Raw genomic sequence first — 10121 nt, 5'->3', positions numbered from 1 at the left:
GTATCGAGAAAGAATAAACTAGTTTTAATTAAGAAAGGACTTGTCTCGCTGAAGTTTCTCGGAGAGAATTTTTACGGGAAATTATCAAACAAGCAGATACGTAACAATTTTGGCAGCCCTAAACAAGTCTTATCTCACATGTTCTATTTTTGAAATTAATTACTGTTTTTAACTATTAAAATGTTATTAGTGAAGTGCAAAATATGACTGTTATTTTGATTCAATAGAAATATTTTAATTAGTATAATATACTTATACATGTCGTTACTCGTATGATTAGCCCTTATTAAAAATGTTATTGGACGATTTTGTTCTCTCTCATTCGTGAACACTTGTTAGGGAAAATATTACGGTGAAAATTCAATAATATTTTGTTAGTTTGTGATTTGATTGCTGCTAATTTCGTTTCGTAAGTGATTAAAATTTAGCAATCTTACTTAAGAAAATATTTATTTTAATTTTTTTTATCAACGACCCTCGGTGGTTCAGTGTTAAACCTGGGGGCTTGTAACGCTAAAAATCGGGTCGATAGCAGAACACAGGTAACTCATTGTTTAGCTTTGCATTTAACAACAAACAATTTTTATCACCAGTGGCGGCTTTATGCTTTTTATGAGTCAAAGTTGGGTGGAAAATGGCGTAGAAATCTATGAAAAAGAGGACGATGTGTCATCTTTAATTGAACAATTTCACCATTGCCCGAGAATAGGAGTAACCCTAAACACATATACAAATTCCTAATATGTACAGAAATTATGTTAAACTAAGAAGTGTCCCCAAACAAATTTTTCAATGTGTCTTTTTGTAGTGCAGGTGTTGTAAAGAACAATCTTTCTGAAGCTGATATAATTTCAGAACTAACTTTTACCCTTTGACTAGTTTAATGTCATTAAATAAATATGTTTAAGCCAATGCTATTAACCTTGAAGTAAATGCATTGCTATCCACAAAGTATAAGTATGTAGATATGGAGTATTAAAATGATGATGACGAAACCTTGTCGAAACGTTATACATTTGTTACTATGTTAAACGTGTAATAAAGTTTTCTTCCTTACCAATACAAGCCATCTTCAAACTTTATTGTCTCAAAGTGAGTTTCCCGTCATCAAATTTGACCCACGCTTCTGTTTATGTGTGTCTATGGGTTGCCCTACAGCAAGTGAGGGTAGCTATGCTGATTGTATCATCGAAAATCATACCCCCCCCCCCCCCTTCAAATAGCATGAACTAGTCTAATATTATTGGATGGGAAGTTCGAAAGGAGAATGCAAATGGAAAATGGAATCAAGTTCACCATGAAGATGGGAGGCGAGTCGGAGGGGATGATAGATCGGATCACAGCAATGTCCATAATTGGACATGCTAATAACCGACTGAGTCTAATTAACTACGTAGGATACTAGTGCTTTCCAAGGCAAATGACAGAATAGCATATTTAATGCAGCCATTGCGGCATGTCTGCGGACTTTCAACGCTAAAAACCGAGTTTTAATATTTAATTATGGACAACATTACATTAAATGTGTTAATTAATACATAACTCTGATCACGTTCACATGTTTGGTAATGTTGTTTTCAAATTAGTATTTAAAGGATTTCAATATTAAGCAATTATTATTATTATAAAAACATTTCTAACATATTTTAAACATATTTTTAACACCACTGTGTACACAACCTTACGTAAGGTGAGGACGTGAATATTGTGAAACTCGAGTAAAACAATATGTAACGACACCTAACCTGCTACATTGCTGTTTTAACCTTTCAGGAAAGTAAACATCATAAAACATTCCTTAATACAGAATACTGTGATATACATTGACTGTTTATATTAATAGTAATACTTTGATAGAAGTGAAATGATTTTACATACAGTGGCTGGCAAAAGTCCTGTACCGTCTCATGCATTTTCACTTTTGTTTTTTGTTTTCTCATAGAATTATTTCTTCGCGGTTATAAGGTAAATTATACATAATTTGTAAGAAAATTTCATGTTGAATGTAGTTGTGAAAATATGTCATAATTATCTTTATAATTATAGGGTAAAAGTTTAATGTTATGAAAATTCAATAAAAATTTCATTTTCGTGTAGAAGTGATCGAAAGTTGTATTGATCGATGTTATTGTTGACAGCCTATATATATATATATGTATATATATATCACCTAAAGCTAGTCACTAATTAGTTACAGGTTTTTTTAGTTTCATTACTATGTACTAATCAGTTTATGTCCAAATTTTGACCTCTAACCGACTGTCGCATTCAGGAAGCCCTCAGAAGGACTGTTTGTGGTCCTGGATTTCATCCCGAATCTTCTCGTTAGAAAGACTACTCATCTGGGGTCTGCTCATCTGGAATCAACAAGCTGATTGAATGTTTCAGGAGGGATATATTAGGTTTTACTTACTTATTTGCAAGGTTGAATGAGTATGCTATCAGTTAGGTGGATGTAGAGAGTTTTTGTTTGTTTGTTTTTATCATGCGTGGGTAATATCCCATTAGGCCTGGCATTGCCAGGTGGTTAGGGCGCTCGACTCGCAATCTGAGGGTCGTGGGTTTAAATCCCCATCTCATCAAACATGCTCGCCCTTTCAGCCTTGGGAGCGTTATAATTTGACGGTCAATCCCACTATTCGTTGGTAAAAGAGTAGCCCAAGAGTTGGTGATAGGTGGTGATGACTAGCTGCCTTCCCTCTAGTCTTTCACTGCTAAATTAGGGACGGTTAGCGCAGGTAGCCCTCGTGTAGCTTTGCGCGCAATTCAAAACAAACCAAACTATATCCCATTATTTCATTTATTTGTTGCCATTTAATTGTATGGTCTTCTTTGACGTGATGGAATATTGCAGATAGGCATGGGCACCCGCAGGAAGGGGCAAGAGGGGGAATTTGCCATTTAACATTGTAGTTAAACTAAATAATTTTACTAATTTTTATTAAAACTGAAAATTTGCACACATAACACATATTATTTTAGTCTGTTGAATTACGTTGTAAAAGCTGATTCCTTGCATACATGTTTTGCCCCCCCCCCCTCGAAAATATTTCTGTGGGTGCCCATGCAGATAGGCCTAACTATAGTCTTGTATGGCTATTTTGCTACTGAATTCTACTTTGTGTTGGTTTTTTTGGTTTCTCCAATGTATTAGAGTACATATTAACAAGCAATGTTGCAAGCTGCATCCATTGGATCTTTAGGTGGTACGATGTTTACGAATTACGTTCAAATTACCATACAAAAAAATACGATAATTGAGTCAGCTAACTGTGGCTGATGGAAGTTCAAAATCCATAAAAAATACCTATTTTAGAATATTTTTTATTCCTCTTTCCTAAAACAAGACAGCCCATGTAAGCTGTCGGACAGTTTCCAGTTACGATACCACAAATTAAGGTAATCAAACAGCCAACTTTGGGTGATGGATGCTCACATACAAAGACACACATAATTGATCATTTTTATAATAAAATGATGTACATGAAAACCTTCTGTGGGGTTCGCGTACTGGGAATACATATTCCTACAGTAAGTCTATGTTTGTAATGCATTACATTTCGGCTCAAAACTCTGCTTTTAATTAATGTAATACAATACACTGAATACATTGGTGAAATTACATTTTAGGATATGTGTTGTTAACAGCTATATATTTTATGTTGTAATTTGTATATTAGTTAGAGGGAGCTTGACGTTAAAATCAAGAAAGATTGTGGATTTGTTCATTTGTTTGTTTGAAAGCAAAGCTACAATTAGCTATTTGTTGTGTCCACTGCGAAAAATCGAACCCCCGATTTTAGCGTTGTAAGTCCGTAAACTTAGTGCCTTCCCACCGTTGGGCAAGTTTGTGGTTGTAGGCCTAAAATATTTTAGACTTTGACGTCAAATTTGCTACTAAATTCGAGGGTAGATTATAAATACAAGATAGTTGAGAAGATTGTAGAGTTGTAAGTATATTCTTTAAGTTAGTGTAGTGCGTTGCCAAGTGGGTTTTTGCGCTTACAACGCTGAAATCTGTGGATTATATTCTCCGCAATAAAATAGAGTGCAAATATCCCATTGTGTACTTTTGCACTAAAAAAAAAACAACACATTAATGTAGTTCAGTTAAAGTCATTTATTAAAAAGTTCCACAGTATTCAACTTTGTAAAAACGTTAAGTAAGAAATAAACTAAATTTGAAATATTTTCACTAGATTATTTAAAGGAACATGCCAACGAAAGAATAACTTTACAACAGTATAATATATTAGACATTCTCAAACAGTTAATTCTATGAAAAATAAAAAGTGTATCTTTAACTAGCTGAACTCATAACTATAATTATTTTTAGTTTCGTTTCAAGTAGATAGTTTGCTCTGATCGGAAGTTAATATAAATATTATACCAACAAAGCTGGTTAAGCCTGGTTAATTTCTGATACTTTTGTAGTTAAAATATTATATCAATTGCACCGTAGAGTCAAGTGTTTATTCACAATGAATAAAAACTGAATATAGATATTTTTTTGGAAACGACTGGTTTTAATAAGATTCTAAATAAATAAATAAAATTATATATACAGAGCATTATAGTCAAATTTGAAAATTTTTCACAGCTAAGCTTTAATATGGCAGACAACTATATGTCTTTGTATAATTTAATTATCGCTGTATATAAATATATACTTAAAAATTACAGGACGCGTTTATACTTGATAGATTGATACTGTTTTTCATAAACATAAAATCGCTAATACGATTTTAAAATTAATTGTTTAACTTTTTATGATGACCCATCTTATGATAAACACAAACTAACACTATACATATATTTTTTTATTTTTTGCACAATAAAATAATTAGTATATAAACTTGACATTTAATTTAGCGCAAAGTTTCACAATAATATATCTATGTTTTGTTCACCGTGGGGAATCTAACCCTGGATTTTAGCACTGTACGTCCTAAATCATACCGTTGGCCAATTAAGGGACAATTGTTTATTAAAACAATATACCTTTAACCTTCTTCTGTTTTCTATTACAAAACAGTAATTGAAATTCTAATAGCGTTTAAGGTAAATCTTTCTAACAATTAACGTATTTTGTCCTGTCTTGTAAGAGTAAGAATTTGAAATATATGTAAATAATAATATTCATAAAATGTGTCCTTATTCCGTTTTTATCACAAATAGTTATCTTTATAAACATTCTTTTTACCATTCTAATATATTTCATTCCTTGGAAGTTCTTTATTTTCCTTCCTTTCTCTGTAGTCTATCAGTTCAAAATTAGGGATGACTACCACAGATGGCATTTGAGTAGCTTTGTACGAATATTCGAATAGTGATATAATAAACAATTACTTTACAATTAATCAAATTTACATTTAATTAAACAAATAAGGTAATTAATTATATAATACTAGTCTGATGTAATAATATTTCATTATACCAAACTGCTTGTATTTTCAAGTTTACTTGTATGTGATAGGATGAATAATAAAATGACTAGAAACAGTAATGACATAAATATTGCGCCATAGTTTAATAAAATCTGCGGGTCGCGAGTTCGAATCCTCGTCACACCAAACATGTTCGCCTGTTCAGCCGTGGGGGCGTTATAACGTGACGGTCAATCCCACTATTCGTTGGTAAAAGAGTAGTCCAAGAGTTGGCGGTGGGTGGTGATGACTAGCTGCCTTCCTTCTAGTCTTACACTGCTAAATCAGGGACGGCTAGCGCAGATAGCCCTCGTGTAGCTTTGCGCGAAATCTATAACAAACAAAATAGTTTAATAAAATAAACTAATGCTGATCCCATACACTACATCCAACAATATGTTCTTGTGGGGTCGCCTCCCTACACAAGTTATATTTCATCGTGCTGATAACTGTCGAACAAAGACGCAGAAACAGATTTTATATATCAAGAACTCGTACCAGTTGTTTTGTTTCATTACCCTTTTCATGTATTCATTGAGACATATTATTATTATTTTTTAAGTAGAAGAATTAATAAACTATTATCAGAAGTATTAAGACGATTTGCAAATACTATAAACATAGTGTTAATGGATCCTTTATCGTACAAGGGGCTTAATTCTTGTTATACAGGCGTTCGTTAATTCTTTCGTAATCTTTCAAAACCAGACATACACATTTTCAATAAATAATAGGCAGTGCTCTTAAGTCGACATGTTGTGACTGCTTACCACTAGATATCACGAACGACACATAAATTTGTTAAATAGATTACGCTTCTCACCCCTTTTGGTCCTTCGCACAGTAAAATATCATTCTCCCCAAAATAAGGTGATTTTAACCGTTTTATTAATGCTTGTAAATAATATGATATACGTTTTGAAAGTCTTTTTAATTGCTGTTTATTATTGATGCTTGATTTAAACGTATCTTTACTGATCGTGTCATCAAATATTTTCTTAATGTTACCTTAGTGCCTGTGGAAGAGAACGATAATTATTTTCAGGTTTCTTGACTCTTTGTAAAATAATGTGTCTTGCTACGTCTATTGACTAATTATAAAATGTTCTGAACAGTGCGTTATGCATACGTATTAGGTTCATGATGTGAAAATAACACTAATTGAAAACCTATTTAGTCATCAAAACTGGACCTTTTTACCCAAGCTTTTTATTAGACATAAAGTTAACACTCTGAGTAGAAAGACTGAGAAGCAAAATTGTTTATATAAAATTATAAAATAGAGAAATAAAGATTAAAAAAGTATAGACATTTTGATTGGTGCTGGTTTTCAGACAACAATATCCTTCCAAATGTTGATATATTCCCTGGACTGTGGTTCATGTATTTCTAAGAATGCATAATATGTATGTATATTTATATAATTGAAAAGCGATTATAACAATCATATTTTAAAGCATGTCTTATATTACTATTGTATAATGACTAGAATCCTCTCATTTTGTAAATATTGGTGTTTTTTGGAACGACTTTCTTTCCGACGAACGCCATACAGCTAGATTTTCACATAATAATGTCTCTACCGATAATTCACAAATTATTTGCATGTATTGGCAGAGCAATGTAATGAATACTTAATTAATGAATAATCAAACGTACAAGAATATTAACTAAACATGGTCTGACGTGTTTATATTTTAATATACCAATAAGGATAAACAATAATCCTTTGTAAGTTGGTAAAATGTTTCGTATACTAGTTGTTATTCGTAAGGATTTTATTTGTCGCAATTTTCCTGTGGAATAAAACAGAAATTAAATAGCAACTGAGACAAAGTTTTTAATCCACAAATTTATTTTCCTAAAATCTGATACAAACCAATATAACTAGAAGCAATAATGGGATAAATATAGCGCTGTGGGTTGTTAATTCAAATCCTTACCATAAGTTATTATGGTTTTGGACAGTCCTTCATTTACATAAGTCACATATTTTGTTCTGCACTGCTACTTATCACAGAATATCCCGAAACAAGATTTGACCCACGGAGATGTAAAGAAAATTTGAATATTCAATGTAGTAAGTTTAGTTAGAATGAAAGACTTTTTTGAAATGAAATAGTAAAGCTTTGTGTGTTTATTTAAACCAAAAAGATCTGTGTTATGACTTAATTTGATATTTGAAAGAAAATGGAAGAGTACCATATATTAGGGAAGTCGAGAACATGAATTTCAGATGAACATTTGAAATGCTTCTGCGTGTGAGGTGCTATTCAGTAAAAGGCATCTGAAAATATTTGACATTTTGCTCCTTCATCTTAATTTACGTTAATTGTATTTAAAATAAACTTTTAATTAGAACGATTCTAAATTGTAAATATATGGAACTATATAGTGAAAGTATCCTAAAAACATTAATTCAACTGTTCGCAAGTTCATGACCTCCCAGTGGCACAGCGGTACGTCTGCGAACTTACAACACTAGAATCCTGGTTTCGATACCTGTGGTGGGCAGAGCACAGATAGCCTATCGTATAGCTTTGTGTTTAATTACAAACAAACAAACAAGACAATGTTTATATATGGAAGATGATTTTCGCATGAGTCTACATAGCAGTCCGTAGATAGTACTGTTAAAAACGGTTTTTAATCCATCAGTAGAATAATGTATTGCCATTTAAATTAATGATCACTGAGAAAAGGTAATATTAGAAATATACACTGTTGTATTTCCACGGTATATTGTATAATAGTAATGTTGTGTTTGGAAAAATACAGTTAGAGCACAAATTTAATTTATGTAAGTTGTTACATTCATATAAGCAAATCAACTTTTTGTACTTTCAGCGGTGTGAAAATGAAATGAGATTTTTTTTGTCGAAAAGTTTTACTGTTTATTGATATGTTAATATGAAAGCCTTTATTATTTGAAATAACTTAAAACACGTTAGCTAAAAATAAAAAAATTAAAACATAACAGTCCAATGTATCGTTTTCTGGCAGAAGTATTTTTTCCTAGAGCCTAGCTCGTCCAGGTCTATGCCAGTGCCCCCCCCCAGTGGCACAGCGATATGTCTGCCAACATACAAGGCTAGAATCCGGGTTTCGATACCCGTGACGGGCAGAGCACAGCTAGCCAATTGTGTTGCTTTGTGCTTAACTTCAAGTAAAAAAAATCTATGCAGTGTTTAATATTTATGCTGCGCCATCTGTCGATTTTCTTTAATACTGTGCAAGGGAGTATCGGGCCTGCATCCCTATTTACCAATATGCTACCTTGCTAAAAAAACTAACACGTACCACATCTTGTTAAATATCCATTATTTTATAATTTTTCCTATCAATGTAATGATTTGTTAATAAAAAGTTCAGCGAAAGCGGATTCTATTATTTTCTATTTTTTACTGTATGTTTATCTTCCCCAAATATTACTTTTAACAATCGTCCATTTTCTCAAATATATATATTAAAATATTTACACTTTATTTGATAAATTAAACCTGACTCTTCCAAGGGCTCGCTTTTATTTTTGGGTGTTTCTGCTCAAACGACGAACATGGTTTAAAAAAAAAACTCTTAATATTTTGAGCCAAAAATTCTAGTTACCTTTCGCTTATTCCTTGGATGTGCCCCCCAGTGGCACAGTGGTATGTCTGCGGGCTTGTACTGCTAGAAACCGACGTGACAGGACTAGCTATGTTTACTCTAGTTAATCAGTTTAAAAGTATGGGGTGACCATACGCAGGTAGTCGTTTATGTAGCTTTGCGCGAAATTTTGAAACAAACCCTTTCCTTACGAGGGCCCACCAGTGGCACAGCGGTATGTCTGCGGACTTACAACGCTAGAATCCGGGTTTCGATACCTGTGGTTGGCAGAGCACAGATAGGCCTTTGTGTAGTTTTGTGCTTAATAACAAACAACAACGAACATTCTTGGATGTAAGGTAAAGCAATCTAATTTCTTGAAGTCGAGTTGGGTTTGAGTAGATTAGGTAAAATTGCATGTTTCTGAAATACCTGAAAATAGTCATTTTATATTAATATAACTTATGTAATTAAATTCTTATTTATAGGGTTACTGCCTATAGTTTTACTCTGTAATATATATTAGTAACATCTGCTTGTTTTTGATATTTTGGATGGTTTGTTTATTTGTAATTAAGCACAAAGCTGCACAATGGGTTATCTGTGGTCTGCCGACTACGGTATCGAAACTCGGTTTCTAGCGTTGTAAGTCTGCATACATGCCGCTGTGCCACTGGGGGGGGGGGCATTTTGGATGGTGAAAGAAAACGTTCCAAGAGAACCAAGTACTTGTTGGTATTGGAACGTTTACGGAATACACTCGTTAATACACCTAAAAACGGGAGTTCTAGATACCAAAACATCAAAAACAAAAGTACATAATCATTTTGATCTTTTTCTAAATTAAACAAAAACGTTTTTCTTAGCATTTAAATGCATTAGAAAAACTGTGATAACTTTCTTATCAATAACACAAAAAATATCTTCAATATATATCTTTGCCAAAAATTAATCGCATTTTGATAATTGGTTGTTTGGAGTTTTACGTCGCGAAGAAAAACTAAAAAACAAAACAAATCAATAAAATTAGTTGAAGTTATGTACAATGAACATAGAATATATAAAGCAAAAGATTGTTTCTTTATTTTAAAGAAAATATAAATAAATAGA

The sequence above is a fragment of the Limulus polyphemus genome, unplaced genomic scaffold (assembly GCF_000517525.1).
Source record: "Limulus polyphemus unplaced genomic scaffold, Limulus_polyphemus-2.1.2 Scaffold9, whole genome shotgun sequence".
In the NCBI taxonomy this organism is placed as follows: domain Eukaryota; kingdom Metazoa; phylum Arthropoda; class Merostomata; order Xiphosura; family Limulidae; genus Limulus; species Limulus polyphemus.
This window is presented reverse-complemented; position numbering follows the sequence as displayed.